Below are 15,398 nucleotides of genomic sequence, written 5' to 3'. Positions count from 1 at the left end.
GCTACTGCGGAGGCTGGGGCAGGAGAATCGCTTGAACCGGGAGGCAGAGGTTTCAGTGAGCGGAGATCTCGCCCGCCACTGCACTCCAGCCTGGACAAGAGGGAGACTCCGTCTCAGATAATAATAATAATAATAATAATAATAATAATAATAATAATAATAATAATAATGTGATCCTAGTAAAAGTATGGACAAGCTTTTCTCTTTTGGAACTAGGGGAACTGATCCTAGACTTACTATGGAAAAACAAACAAGCTGCAAGAGCCAGTAACTGAAAAATAAAAGGCGTTGGCTAGGCGACGTGGCTCACGCCTGTAATCCCAGCACTTTGGGAGGCTGAGGTGGGCGGATCATGAGGTCAGGAGATCAAGACCATCCTGGCTAACACGGTGAAACCCTGTCTCTACTAAAACAAATATTAAAAAATTAGCTGGGCGTGGTGGTGGGCACATGTAATCCCAGCTACTAGGGAGGCTGAGACAGGAGAATGGCGTGAACCTGGGAGGCGGAGGTTGCAGTGAGCCGAGATTGCGCCACTGCACTCCAGCCTGGGGGACAGAGCGAGACTCCCTCTCAAAAAAAAAAAAAGGCATTGAGGTGTGGGGAGGTGGGAACCTGACACATTTTAAAATATAAAGCGTCATGTCGGGTGTGGTGGCTCAGACCTGTAATCCCAGCAGTTTAGGTGGCCAAAGCAGGAGTATGGCTCAAGTCCAGGAATTAGAGATCAGCTTGGGCAACACAGTGAGATCTCCTGTAGTCCTAGCTGCTTGGGAGGCTGAGGTGGGAGGATCACTTGAGCCCAAGAGGTAAAGGCTGCAGTGAGCAGAGATCCTGGCGACTGTATTCCAGCTTGGTTGACAACCAGACTCTTTTTTTTTTTTTAAGATGGATTCTCTCTGTTGCCCAGGCTAGAGTGCAGTGGCACAATCTGTGCTGGCTGCAACCTCCGCCTCCTGGGTTCAAGCGATTCTCTTGCCTCAGCCTCCCGAGCAGCTAGGATTACAGGTGCCCACCACCACGCCTGGCTAGTTTTTTTGTATTTTTAGTAGAGAAGAGGTTTCACCAGGCTGGTCTCAAACTCTTGACCTCAAGTGATCTTCCCACCTCGGGCTCCCAAAATGTTAGGATTACAGACAGGAGCCACTGCGCCCGGCCGACCCTGTCTTAAGAAAGAAAGAGGGCGGGCGCGGTGGCTCAAGTCTGTAATCCCAGCACTTTGGGAGGCCGAGACGGGTGGATCACCAGGTCAGGAGATCGAGACCATCCTGGCTTACACGGTGAAACCCCGTCTCTACTAAAAAATACAAAAAACTAGCCAGGCGAGATGGCGGGCGCCTGTAGTCCCAGCTACTCGGGAGGCTGAGGCAGGAGAATGACGTAAACCCGGGAGGCAGAGCTTGCAGTGAGCCGAGATTGCGCCACTGCACTCCAGCCTGGGCGACAGAGCGAGTCTCCGTCTCAAAAAAAAAAAAAAAAAGAAAGAAAGAAAGAAAGGGGAGAGAGAGAAGAAAGAAAAAAAAAACAGTTCATGCCCATCATTGGGAGTTTGGTGTACATCGATACAACAAACTCATACATAGCTGTAGAAAAGAATGAGGAGGAAGCTCTTTATATACTGGGACTGAAATAACTTCCAGATGTATTGTTAACTGAGAGAAAGCAAGGTGCAGAATGTAGAGTATGATGCACGATGCATTTGGAATAAGAAAAGGGGTAATAAGAGTATGTATTTATAATCCCAGCACTTTGGAAGGCCAAGGCGGGCCAATCACCTGAGGTCAGGAGTTTGAGACCAGCCTGACCAACATGGAGAAACCCCGTCTCTACTAAAAGTACAAAATTAGCAAGCTGGGCTGGTGCATGCCTGTTAATCCCAGCTACTCGGGAGGCTGAGGCAAGAGAATTGCTTGAACCCAGGAGGCGGAGGTTGCAGTGAACAGAGATTGCGCCATTGCACTCCAACCTGGGCAACAAGAGTGAAACTCTGTCTCAAAAAAAAAACAAGATTCAAAAGATACATAAGAAACTAATAAAACTGGCTATCTGTTGGGGATGGGGGTACTGGAATAGACAGGGCAAAGGCAAATAGGCATTTGTTTGTTTTCTAACTATGAATGTAATATATATGCTAAAATTTATTTTTTGTTTTATTTTATTTTTTTGAGATGGAGTCTTGCTCTGTCACCCAGGCTGGAGTACAGTGTGCTGCCATGCCTGGCTAATTTTTGTATTTTTAGTAGAGATGGGGTTTCACCATGTTGATCAGGCTGGTCTCGAACTCCTGACCTCATGTGATCTGCCTGCCTCAGTCTCCCAAAGTGCCAGGATTACAGGCGTGAGCTAATTTTTTTTTTTTTTTTTTAAGGAAGACATAGGCCAAGGAGCCAGACCTCCTGTGTTAACTCCTTCCTCTGCCAATTTTTGCCTTGGGGACCTCAGGTAGGTACTTAAACCTTGGGCCTCAGTTGCTCATTTCATAATATACAGATAATAGCAATATTTGATTCAAAGGGTGGTTGTGCAGCTGCAGAAGTTCATACATGTAAAATTCTAAGAATAGTCCCCAGTGTGTAGTAAGTACTTGATTAATGTTAAATGCTAGTACTTTTTATTACTAGCTGCAAAAAAATACTTCCTCAGAAAATATAGTCAAGCCATTAGTACTGTGTCTGGTAGGAATTTCTGAAAGAATAAGATATGTAGATGCACTTTTCTTGTTTATATATATATATACGTGTATATATATATATATATATATTTTTTTTTTGACGGAGTCTCACTCTGTCGCCCAGGCTGGAGTGCCGTGGCTGATGTCAGCTCACTGCAAGCTCCGCCTCCCTGGTTCATGCCATTTTCCCGCCTCGGCCTCCTGAGTAGCAGGGACTATAGGCGCCTGCCACCACATCCGGCTAATTTTATTTTTGTATTTTTAGTAGAGATGGGGTTTCACGGTATTAGCCAGGATGGTATGGGTCTCCTGACATCGTGATCCGCCCGCCTCGGCCTCCCCAAAGTCCTGGGATTACAGGCGTGAGCCACTGTGCCTGGCCTGGTATTTCTATATTTTATTTTTTTTACTTCAAATTTTCTGTGGATGTTTCCTTTTTTCACTGGAATGAGGAAGTTAGATTTGTTTTTTGTGTTTTGAGATGGGGTCTCACTCTGTGGCTCAGGCTGGGTGCACTGGTGCAATCACAGCTCACTGCAGCATCCACCTCCTGGGCTCAAGAGACCTTCCCACCTCAGCCCCACCCCCACAGTGGTTGGGACTACAGGTGTGCCACCATGGCCTGCTAATTGTTAAACATTTTTTTTTATAGAGATAGGGTCTTACTGTGTTGCCCAGGCTGGAAGTTAGATTTCTGTGTTTGAGTTATATTTATCTTTAGAAAGTCATCACCACCTGCTCCTTTGGGATTCTTGATTTCTGTGATTCTGTGATCTTTGATTTCTATGATTGCTTTCACATGGTTCTAATTCAGAATCTCTGATGATTTTTAAAAAAATTCTAATTGTGATTCATTTTTGGCCAGAATTCATCAGAGGTGATCTTACGTACTTCAAATTGCATACCATTAGGAGAGATATACCAGATGGCTGGTGATTGTTACTTCCCTTTGACCAAAATGTTATGTTTACTTTGGTTCATTCTCCATCAATCATTTAGTGGATGGTTTTAAAACCAATAAATAATTCTTGGCTGGATGAGTAAATTTCTACAGGCCTTGTAAAGTGATGATTTTTTGGGTTTTTTGTTGTCGTTTGTTTGTTTTGTATAAAAATATAGTACTCTATACGTTAAGAGAAACTTCTAGGAACAAACTAGAAATGATCCCTGGAAGTGTAGTCTTAATTTCTCTTGTCTTTTTATTCCTTTTACATTTATTTGATTGTTATGTGAAATTGTATCTTTTTTTTTTCCCCTGGCTTTTTCTTTCTTAAACGTCATCCTAAAGTTGTGTATATTTAGCGTGTTCTAGAATCAGCTGCACTTTTTGATGCCAGTGGACACCCCTTCAGGTCATTCTTGTCTCATTTTGACAGACATCATTTATCTTGGAAGGTTTTCCTGCACTGCAGGCTTACTTGAACCTTCCTCCCAGACTTGGAATTGGCCATTTCTCCAAGTAGCTCTGGTTCCTTTTATTGGAGAATGGTGTTAGAGACAAGATGGACGATGTGCTCATTGCCTAGGGGTAACATTGTTTTAAGGCCATTTTAAATGACAGAACATTTAAAAAATACATTTTAAATGTATTTTTAAAAATCATGAGTCCATATTTGTATTTCTAATTCAGTTTAAATGGTATAGTATTTTTACCTAATTTCTTAGCTCCTAGTTGTTTATTTTTATTTTTTTTTCTAGACAGAGTCTTGCTCTGTCGCCCAGGCTGGAGTGTAGTGGTGGGATCTCAGCTCACTGCAGCCTCCACCCCCTGGGTTCAAGTGATTCTCCTGCCTCAGCCTCCCGAGTAGCTGGGACTACAGGCGCATGCCACCACGTCCAGCTAATTTTTTATATTTTTAGTAGAGATGGGATTTCACCGTGTTAGCTAGGATGGTCTCGATCTCCTGATGTCAGGTAATCCCCCGCCTCAGCCTCCCAAAGTGCTGGGATTACAGTCATGAGCCACCGTGCCCGGCCTCCTAGTTGTATTTTATAGTAAAAAACTTGAAACAAGTTATAAGTACTTATTTTCTTTGCTTTATCCTGCAATGTAAAGAAAATGGTTTCAGTAACAATGCTGATATTAGTAGTAACTGTAAACATACTGTATCATGTTAAAAACTTCTTTCTTTAATATATGTAACTATTTTTGTTCTTTTTTTTTTTTTTTTGAGGAGGGATTCTGGAGTCTCGCTGTGTCACCCGGGCTGGAGTGCTGTGGCCGGATCTCAGCTCACTGCAAGCTCCGCCTCCCGGGTTCACGCCATTCTCCTGCCTCAGCCTCCCAGGTAGCCGCCACCTCGCCCGGCTAGTTTTTTGTAGTTTTTAGTAGAGACAGGGTTTCACCGTGTTAGCCAGGATGGTCTCGATCTCCTGACCTCGTGATCCGCCCGTCTCGGCCTCCCAAAGTGCTGGGATTACAGGCTTGAGCCACCGCGCCCGGCTATTTTTGTTCTTAAAATGCATCTTCTTTTTTTCTTTTTTTGAAACGGAGTCTCACAGTGTTGCCTGGGCTAGAGTGCAGTGGTGCAATCTCAGCTCACTGCAACCTCTGCCTCCCGGGTTCAAGCGATTCTCCTGCCTCAGCCTCCCTAGTAGCTAGGATTACAGACATCCACCACCACACCCAGCTAATTTTTTTTGTTTTTTGAGATGTTGTCTTACTCTTTTGCCCAGGCTGGAGTGTAGTGGTGTGATCTCAGCTCACTTGTAACATCTGCCTCCCAGGTTCAGTGGATTCTCCTGCCTCAGCCTCCCAAGTAGCTGGGATTATAGGTGCCAGCCACTATGCCCAGCTAATTTTTGTATTTTTGGTAGAGACAGTGTTTCACCGTGTTGACCAGGCTGGTCTCGAACTCCTGACCTCAAGTGATCTACCCGCTTTGGCCTCCCAAAGTGCTGGGATTTCAGGCATGAGCCACCAAGCCCACCTTTTAAAATGCATCTCACTGAAGATGTGTGTAGTCAAAGCACTCTGTTCTAAAGTCATTGGAAATCGTTTTTCTGATGAATTATGTTACAAAGTTAACATACAGTTGGGTTCATTTGTTGTTTTCAGGTTAAGGGACTGCTTTTTTTTTTTTTTTTTTTTTGAGACAGAGTCTTGCTCTGTGGCCCAGGCTGGAGTGCAGTGGTATGATCTCAGCTCACTGCAAGCTCCGCCTCCCGGGTTCACACCGTTCTCCTGCCTCAGCCTCCTGAGTAGCTGGGACTACAGGCACCCGCCACCACACCCAGCTAATTTTTTGTATTTTTAGTAGAGACAGGGTTTCACTGTGTTGGCCAAGATGATCTCGATATCCTGATCTCATGATCCGCCTGCCTCGGCCTCCCAATATACTGGGATTACAGGCATGAGCCACCTTGCCCGGCCAAGGGACTGCTTTTTAAAAAGTGAATTTGATTACTATTGAAGTAAGTAATGCATTTCTGTGATTCAACAAAGATCTATCTCACAGAGATACCTCATTCTGCTCCCTTCCCCACCCAGTCACATTCTTCTTTGTCTTATAGAAACATGTCTTGTTTTTTTTGTTTGCTTCTTGTTTATTCTTCAAGTGGGTTTTTTGTTTTTTTGTTTTGTCACTGGTATATATTTCTCTTCACTCCTATTTCCCCGCTCCTTACATAAAAGATAGCGTACCATATGCACCTCTCTGTATCTCAGTTTCCTTAATAACAATATGTCCTGGAAATAGCCCTTCCTTTTTTTTCTCTCTTTCTTTTTTTTTTTTGAAATAGTCTCGCTTTGTCACCCAAGCTGGTGTGCAGTGGTGTGAACGTGGCATACTGCAGCTTCCAACTCCTGGACTGAAGTGATCCTCCTGCCTTAGCCTCCTGTGTAGCTGGGACCACAGGCATACTCCACCACACCTGGCTTTTTTACTTTTTGAAGAGACGAGGTCTCATTATGTTTCCCAGACTGGTCTCGAACTCCTGAGCTCAAGCAGCCCTTCTCTCTTGGCTTCCCAAAGTGTTGGGATTACAGGTGTGAGCCACTGCACCCAGCCAAGATATTCCTTCTTAATCATAATCTTTAAAAATAAATTTTTTTTTTTTTAGCTGCTGTATAAATAAGACGTCATTGTTTGGATGCACCATAGTTGATTCAGTTAATCCAGTTGTTGAGTATTTGGATTGGTTCCAGTCTTCTGCTGTTGCTAACAATGCAGTAATGAATAATTTTTTCATGTGTGCCATTTTATACTGACACAGGAGTAGCTCTAAACTAGACTGCAATTAATACAAATGGCACTGCCCAGTGGGTAAGTACTTACACTCCCACGAGCCATGTGCTAGAGCACCTTCCCCTGAAGCTCACCACGTGTAGTGTTGAATATTTGATATTTCGCTAGGGGCATAAGAGACAATCAGAACTTCAGTGTAGGTTTCATTTACATCCCTTCTTATGAGTGAGAGAGAATTTTTTTTTTATATGTTTAAAGACCCATATGTATTAATCTAGGAACTGTCTATTCATATCCTTTTCACCATTTTTCTATGGGGTGTCTTTTCCTTAGAGGAGCTGTTTATACATTAGAAAGGTTAACCCTATATGAAATGAGTGGTGGTTTTTTTTTTAAGTTTTTCATTTGCATTTTACATTGTTCACAGTGGTTGTTTCTTTTTTGTTTAATCTTGCAGAATCAGGAGGTTTTGTTTGTTTTAATTTAGTAATAATAGTTTTGTTTTGTTTTGTTTTTTTAAACATAACTATGCTTAGAACGAGCTCCCTGTGGTTGGTGAGCACAGAGGCATCCCCGTACCACACCAAAGAGCTTTTTATTTATGTTTCTTTTGTTTTTGTTCTTGTTTTTTTGAGATGGTGTCTTGCTCTGTCGCCCAGGCTGGAGTGCAAAAAAGGGTCTTTATGTTCACTATTTTTAAGATCCCACTTTGGCCGGGCGCGGTGGCTCAAGCCTGGAATCCCAGCACTTTGGGAGGCTGAGACGGGTGGATCACGAGGTCAGGAGATCGAGACCATCCTGGCTAACACTGTGAAACCCCGTCTCTACTAAAAAATACAAAAAAAAAAAACTAGCCGGGCGACGTGGTGGGCGCCTTGTAGTCCCAGTTACTCCGGAGGCTGAGGCAGGAGAATGGCGTAAACCCGGGAGGCGGAGCTTCCAGTGAGCTGAGATCCGGCCACCGCACTCTAGCCTGGGCGGCAGAGTGAGACTCCATCTCAAAAAAAAAAAGATGCCACTTTGATTATATACTAAATTCTCACATTTATTTGGTCTGTTTCTGGGTGTGAGCAGAAAGACTGAGGACACTGCTATAGCCCAGGTGTAACAACCAGGGAAAATATTTATCTTTTTACTATTGAGGCTTTTTCATTGTGTTTTACTTTGTGGCATAGTTAGTCTCCTAATTGCTCGTCCTTTTCAGTGGTTCCTGGCTATTCTTGCTTGTTTATTTTTCTTTGTAAACTTTAGGATTAGCTTGTCTAGTTCCAGAGGGGGAAAAGATAGAACTTATTTTGTTATTTTTATTGGGATTGCATTAAATTTGTAATATAACTTGGGAAAAGGGACATTTTTATAACATTAAATATTCCTTTTTATGTACATGGTATGTATTCTGATTTATTTTTGGGTCCTCTGGGGTGTTTAAATTTTTTTTTTCATACAGGTTTGGACACTTCTTAATAAGTTTATTTCTGGATATTTTGTTTTATGTTGCTATTTTGAATGGAGTCATTGTTGCTATATATAAAGCTGTTGATTTCTACATATTAATATTATTCCCTGCTTTCCTTACTTAGTTATTTGTAATTAGATTATATAATTGAGGCAGTGGGCATCCTTGTCTATTTAGAATCTAATAGAAATGCCTTCAGTGTTTTTCTGTTACTTTTATTATGATGATTTGCTTTTCAGTGTTTTTACATTAGATAAGATACTGGCTTTTGTGGTCAGATATAGGTTATGATTATATAAAAATAGATTACCCATGCTGCCTGGGTCGGTGGGGGTGTGAGCAGAAAGACTGAGGACACTGCTAATAGCCCAGGTGCAACAACCAGGGAAAATCTATTAATTGAGGAAACAAAAATCCCTCAAAATTTCGTTATTGCACCCTTAAACAAAAAATCAAATGGAACAATAATGGGATGTCCATTCCTATTCTTCTGTTTACTGTCCATTCCCTTCTTTTGGGTGACTGTTTCTTTACTCATTTCCTCTGTTTTTCTTTTGTAGTCTATAGTTTTGCTTGCTTCTTAAAATTTTTGTCTTAGGTTCATTTTGTTATGTTTCAGTTTTCATCTGCTTTGTGATTCTTCATTTTTTTTTTTTTTCCAGCTCACTGCAACCTCAACCTCCCAGGCTCAAGCAGTCCTTTTGTCTCAACCTTGCAAGTAGCTGGGACTACAGGTACATACCACCACACTTGGCTAGTTTTTTGTATTTTTGTTTAGTGATAAGGTCTCACTTTGTTGTGCAGGCTGGTCTTGAACTCCTGGGCTCAAGCAGTCTACCCACGTCAGCCTCTCAAAGTGCTGAGATTACAGGCATGAGTCACTAAGCCCTCCTCCTGCTTTATGATTCTTTTTTTTTGTTTGTTTTGTTTTGAGACAGGGTCTTGCTTTGTCACCCAGGCTGGAGGGCAGTGGCATGATCACGGCTCACTGCAACGTCCACCTCCCAGGCTCAAGCAATCCTGTTTCAGCCTCCCAAGTAGCTGGGACTACAGATGTGTACCACACCACACCCTGCTAATTTTTGGATCTGGATTTTTTGCAGAGTTGGAGTCTTGCCATGTTGCCTAGGCTGGTCTTGAACTTCTGAGCTCAAGTGATCCTGCCCACCTCGGCTTCCCAAAGTGCTGGGATTACTGGCATGAGCCACTGCGTCCAGCCCACAGTAACATTCTCCCTGTGTCTTCAGCAGCAGTGATAGTCTGACAGCTGGCAAGTTCCCATTTCTGTTCTAGCCCTATTCTGAGCTCCTGATCTGTATATCCAACTGCCTAATGGATCTATCTGCCTGCATGTGTTCAGAAACCTACACTCTGAATGTACAGAATCTCAAACTTGATCTCCCTCCTACAGGTTGCTTCCAGCCAACTCACCTCGTGTTTCTGTCATGTGTGTTTCAGTTTAAATCATGCTCTAAGCCTTATGTCTCTGACACACTCCATTAGGAATTGGTGATCAAGCTTTTTCAATATACAGTGGATGGGGGGTATATATGTGATAGAAACTTAAATTTTTTATGATTATGCTTTTTTATTTGATTGCAACTTTATAGAAGAGTTGGAATAGTATAGAGAAGTCCCATATATCCTTTACCCAGTTTCACCAATCATTTACATTTTGGTGGTTTTATTTTTCCTTCTCTCTTTCTCCAAATGTGTATGATTTTTTTTCCTGAACCATTTGAAACTAGTTGTGGACATGCTTCCTTTATCTATAAATACTTCAGCATGCATTTTTGAAGAACAAAAACATTCCTTTTCATAACTACAGTACGGTGATCAAAATCGGGAAGTTTAACATTGATACATTAGTAGTATTTAATCCAAAGTCGATATTCAAATTTGGTCAGTCATCCCAATAATGTCTACTATTGATTAAAAAATTTTTGGAGGGCCACATGCGGCAGCTCATACCTGTAATCCTAGCCCTTTGGGAGGCCGAGGTGGGTGGATCACCTGAGGTCAGGAGTTCGAGACCAGCCTGACCAACACAGAGAAACGCCGTCTCTATTGAAAATACAGAATTAGCGGGGCATAGTGGCGCATGCCTGTAGTCCCAGCTACTTGGGAGGCTGAGACAGGTGAATCGCTTGAACCTGGGAGGTGGAGGTTGCGGTGAGCTGAGATCGCGCCACTGCGCTCCAGTCTGGGCAACGAGAGTGAAGCTCCATCTCAAAAAAAAAAAATTTTTTTTTTTTTTGGCTGGGCGCAGGTGGCTCACGCCTGTAATCCCAGCACTTTGGGAGGCCGAGGTGGGCGGATAACCTGCGGTCAGGAGTTCAAGACCAACCTGGCCAACATGGTGAAACCCCGTCTCTACTAAAAATACAAAAATTAGCTGGGTGTAGTGGCGCGCACCTGTAATCCCTGCTACTCGGAGGCTGAGGCAGGAGAATGGCTTGAACCCAGGAGGCAGAGGTTGCAGTGAACCAAGATCATGTCACTGCACTCCCAGCCTGGGCAACAGAACGAGTCTCTGTCTCAAAAAATATCTGTCTCAAAAAAAATATATATATATATGTGTGTGTGTGTGTATATATAAATTTTTTTTTTTCCTGTTGGAGTGCAGTGACTATTCATAGGCATGATCATGTATTTGCAACCTAGAAGTCCTAGGCTCGAGTGATCTTCATGTCTCAGCCTCCTGAGAAGCTGGTACTGCATGTGTACACCACCACACCTGGCTTAAAAATGTTTTTTGAATTAATGGATAAACCTATATTCTAGGATATTTCTTTTCTTTTTTATGACAAGGTCTCACTTTGTCAGGCCACCTTGAACTCCTGGGCTCAAGTCATCCTCCCACCTCAGCCTCTTAAGTAGCTGAGGCTATAGGCGCACACCATTGCTCCCAGCTAATTTTGTATTTTTGTAGAGACGGGGATCTCGCTATGTTGCCTAGCCTGGTCTTGAACTCCTGGACTCAGATGATTCACCCACTTCCGGCCTCCTGAAGTGTTGGGATTGTAGGTGTGAGCCACTGCACTGGGACCAGGACATTTCTGGGCACGGCACGGTGCCGTGAAATAGGGCACGGCACGGTGGCTTAGTAATGCCAGCACTTTGGGAGGCTGAGGTGGGTGGATCACCTAAGGTCAGAAGTTCGAGACCAGCCTGGCCAACATGGTGAAACTCTGTCTCTGCTAAAAATACAAAATTAGCCGGGTGTGGTGGTACACACCTGTAATCCCAGCTACTCAGGAGACTGAGGCAGGAGAATTGCTTGAACCCAGGAAGTGGAGGTTGCAGTGAGGTGAGATTCCACCATTGTACTCCAGCCTGGGCAACAAGAGCGAAACTTTGTCTCAAAGAAGAAAGAAAAGAAAGAGAAAGGAAGGAAGGAAGGAAAGGAAGGAAAGGAAGGGAAGGAAAGGAAGGGAAGGAAGGAAGGAAGGAAAGGAAGGAAAAGAAAGAAAGGGCCGGGCGCGGTGGCTCAAGCCTGTAATCCCAGCACTTTGGGAGGCCGAGATGGGCGGATCACGAGGTCAGGAGATCAAGAGCATCCTGGCTAACACAGTGAAACCCCATCTCTACTAAAAAATACAAAAAACTAGCCGGGCGAGGTGGCAGGCGCCTGTGGTCCCAGCTACTCGGGAGACTGAGGCAGGAGAATGGCGGGAACCCGGGGGGCGGAGCTTGCAGTGAGCTGAGATCCGGCCACTGCACTCCAGCCTGGGAGACAGCGAGACTCCGTCTCAAAAAAAAAAAAAAAAAAGAAAGAAAGAATTTCACTCAGTATAATGCAAAGAGGGTGAATAGTAGGACTCCAGGAACATGTTTGAGTTTTTATTCTTGAGTACTGTCAGAACAACTTCCTACACATTGTGCCCATGTGCTTTAGTTCTGATGGGAACATGTTGTTAAAGTCAGACGTGAGTGTTGAATTCATCCACGAGTAGGGGCTGTAGTTAAAATCCTCTCAGGACCCTGCGTGGGAGTGTAGTGCTAGAGAAAAACAGCAACCACTCACACAAGGTGTGAACAGCTCTTTGTGTAAGTAAAATTCTGAAAGTTAATTCTCCCTTTCTCCCATTTGTGGATGTGTGTTTTGAAGGCTTTGAAGTTTAGGATTCTAATGGCCCTAGTCCTTCTGCTCATATGATTGTGTGTGCTTTAGTCAGTAAGGCAGAAGGTCATTACTTTGTGCTGTGCATCTTTGGAAATTGCACCCTCATTCTTCAGAAGACCAGGAGACCCCAGGGCTCAACCTGAGTTCTAGGATGGTACTTTGGCCTCAGCATTAATGTTGTAATGCTCTGTCATTTCCCCAGTAGCAGGTTCTGTGATCCTCTGTTGAAGCCAGAAGACAAACTGCGTGGTGGAGAAGTGTTAAGGATCTGTGCAGGTGAGTCAGTGACAGGCAGGCCACAGTTTTTCAGTCAGCATTAATACCTCTGAAGTGAGGCCGGGCGCGGTGGCTCAAGCCTGTAATCCCAGCACTTTGGGAGGCCAAGACGGGCGGATCACGAGGTCAGGAGATCGAGACCATCCTGGCTAACACGGTGAAACCCCGTCTCTACTAAAAATACAAAAACTAGCCGGGCGAGGTGGCGGGCGCCTGTAGTCTCAGCTACTCGGGAGGCTGAGGCAGGAGAATGGCGTAAACCCGGGAGGCGGAGCTTGCAGTGAGCTGAGATGCGGCCACTGCACTCCAGTCCCGGCGACAGAGCAAGACTCCGCCTCAAAAAAAAAAAAAAAAAAAAGTACCTCTGAAGTGCTTTGAAGGATGTTTTCTTACAGGCTCTAGACGTAGAGTATTGCTTGTTGTGAGTTTTCTAGATTCCTGAATGACGCTTCCAGTCATCATTTTTGTGTGTTTCATTCTTCTTCTTTCACCAGATTCTAGAGGGGCCAGGCGCCCCTCCTATTGCTGTTCTGACGTCAGCCTTCCTTCTTCGTCTGTGCTGCCACTGTGGTGGCTGTTCTCCATCCTTGTCCCGTTTCCTGTCCTCACTCATTGTCCTTTATACTTTGTAAGACCTTACATATTGTCTGATATTTAAGCTCCTTTTTGTTACTACCTTTTCTTATCCTCTCAGAGACTGAATGCCTCAGAATTATATTTTACACCTGTTCTCACACTTCCTGTTGTCTTCTCATTTACCTCTGCCATCGTAGATCCGTGGACTCCTCTGCCTCCCTTCCTTCCGCCCCCATGTACCACTGTCATAAGTTGTTGACCTAGAAATCAGTTTTTCCTATGCTACTTTTATGTGTGGGGGCATCTATGTATGGCACAATCATGGCTCACTGTGGCCTCAGCTTCCTGGGCTGAAGTGAACCTCCAGTCTTAGACTCCTGCAAAAAATCTCCTCTTAGCTCTGACTCTTAGTCCTGCAGTTTTTTTGCAAAGTTGTAGTCATGTTTAAGAGTGTCACATATATCCTTCTTGAGGTAGCCTAGGAATAAGCCAGTATATTATATCTATGCTGCAAATAAGTATACATATAAGCCCTAATTTTTCCTTTCCATATAAATGATGGTATATATTCTATTATGTACATTAGTTTTTTTCTTAGAATTCTCTGTCAACACATAATTTGTTATTTATTTATTTATTTATTCCTTTTTTTTTGAGACAGAGTTTTGCTGTATCACGCAGGCCAGTCTTGGCTCACTGTAACCTCCGCCTCCTGGGGTCAAGAGATTCTTGTGCCTCAGGCTTCCGAGTAGCTGGGATTACAGGCATGTGCCACCACACCTGGATAATTTTTGTATTTTTTGTAGAGATGGGGTTTTGCCATGGACAGGTCTCCAACTCCTGTCCCCAGGTGATCTACCTGCCTCCACCTCTCAAAGTGCTTGGATTACAGGCGTGAGCCACCGTGCCTGGCTGACACATAATTTACTTAACCTGCCTCCTACTAATGGACATTTAGGTTGTTTCCAGGCTTCTGCTATTGAAGACACAAGTATGTATACTTGTTTATATTGCTTTGCAGAAATATGCAGATTCAACTACATAGCATTTACTTTTTTTTTTTTTTTTTTTTTTTTGAGGTGGAGTCTCGCTGTGTCGCCCGGGCTGGAGTGCAGTGACCGGATCTCAGCTCACTGCAAGCTCCGCCTCCCGGATTTGCGCCATTCTCCTGCCTCAGCCTCCCGAGTAGCTGGGACTACAGGCGCCCGCCACGTCGCCTGGCTAGTTTTTGTATTTTTAGTAGAGATGAGGTTTCACCGTGTTAGCCAGGATGGTCTCGATCTCCTGACCTCGTGATCCGCCCGTCTCGGCCTCCCAAAGTGCTGAGACACTTGCGCCCGGCCAGCATTTACTTTTAAGTGGAATGCTTGAGCCACCGCGCCCGGCCAGCATTTACTTTTAAGTGGAATGCTGGGTTAAAGTTATGTTTATAAATTTAACTGAGATAAGCACATTGCTCTCAAAAGAAGTAAACCCATTTATGTTTCTACCAACCTGATATATTCACATCCTACAAGTATTTATTGCATGATATGTACTAGGTACTATTTCAGATGCTAGGGAAATGTCAACTATCAAAACAGTCAAAAATTTCTTCCTCCTAGGGACTGCGTTGTAATTGGGGGAGACAAACAATGAATAAATACTTAAAAAATATATACTATCAGATCGTGATAAGTGCTATGGAAAAGAAGTAAGGGAGACTGGCATAGAGAGGGGTAGTTGGGTTTGCAATTTTAAATCGGCTTGGTGGGGAAAGGTCTCACTGAATATCACTTGAAAAAAGATCTGAAGAGTGTGAGAGTAGGCATGCAGTATTGGGTGGAAGATCATTAGCCAGAAGGAACAAAAGTGTTAAAAGCCCTAAGGCAGGAGAAGCTTGCTGTCCCATTCGGAGAACAGTGATCAGGGCTGTGGGCTGGAAGAAAGAGGACAAAAGGCAATAAGAGTAGCAGTGGTTAGGTAACAGGTCAAATCACATGCTTCAGCATTGATTCTGAGTGATTTTGGAGACTCAACAGAGGGCCGGCCGCCCACCCTCCCTCCCTCCCTCCCTCCTTCCTTCCTTCCTTCCTTCCTTCCTTCCTTCCTTCCTTCCTTCCTTCC

General features: G+C 43.9%; 1 protein-coding gene across 17 annotated transcripts in view; it reads left to right on the top strand.

Annotated features, from left to right (window-relative positions):
• ZNF146 (zinc finger protein 146) overlaps window positions 1–15,398 on the top strand; it is a 30,270-nt gene that overhangs the window by 1,794 nt on the left and 13,078 nt on the right. For 2 of the 17 annotated variants that reach the window (XM_023198211.3, XM_023198201.2), the window contains exons 2-4: window positions 2,369–2,442; window positions 8,977–9,048; window positions 12,646–12,716. The exons of 1 other annotated variant lie outside the window; for it this stretch is intronic. The gene's annotated coding sequence lies outside the window, so the exon portion shown is untranslated. Of the gene's footprint in view, window positions 1–2,368; window positions 2,443–8,976; window positions 9,049–12,642; window positions 12,717–15,398 lie in introns of all 17 variants that reach the window. 14 more of the 17 variants (XM_023198208.3, XM_023198200.2, XM_023198206.3 and 11 more) reach the window with 10 other exon arrangements.

This window comes from Piliocolobus tephrosceles, chromosome 21 (genome assembly GCF_002776525.5).
Source record: "Piliocolobus tephrosceles isolate RC106 chromosome 21, ASM277652v3, whole genome shotgun sequence".
NCBI lineage: Eukaryota > Metazoa > Chordata > Mammalia > Primates > Cercopithecidae > Piliocolobus > Piliocolobus tephrosceles.
The sequence above is the reverse complement of the archived record's forward strand: the minus strand, read 5'-3'. Positions and strand labels throughout refer to the sequence as shown.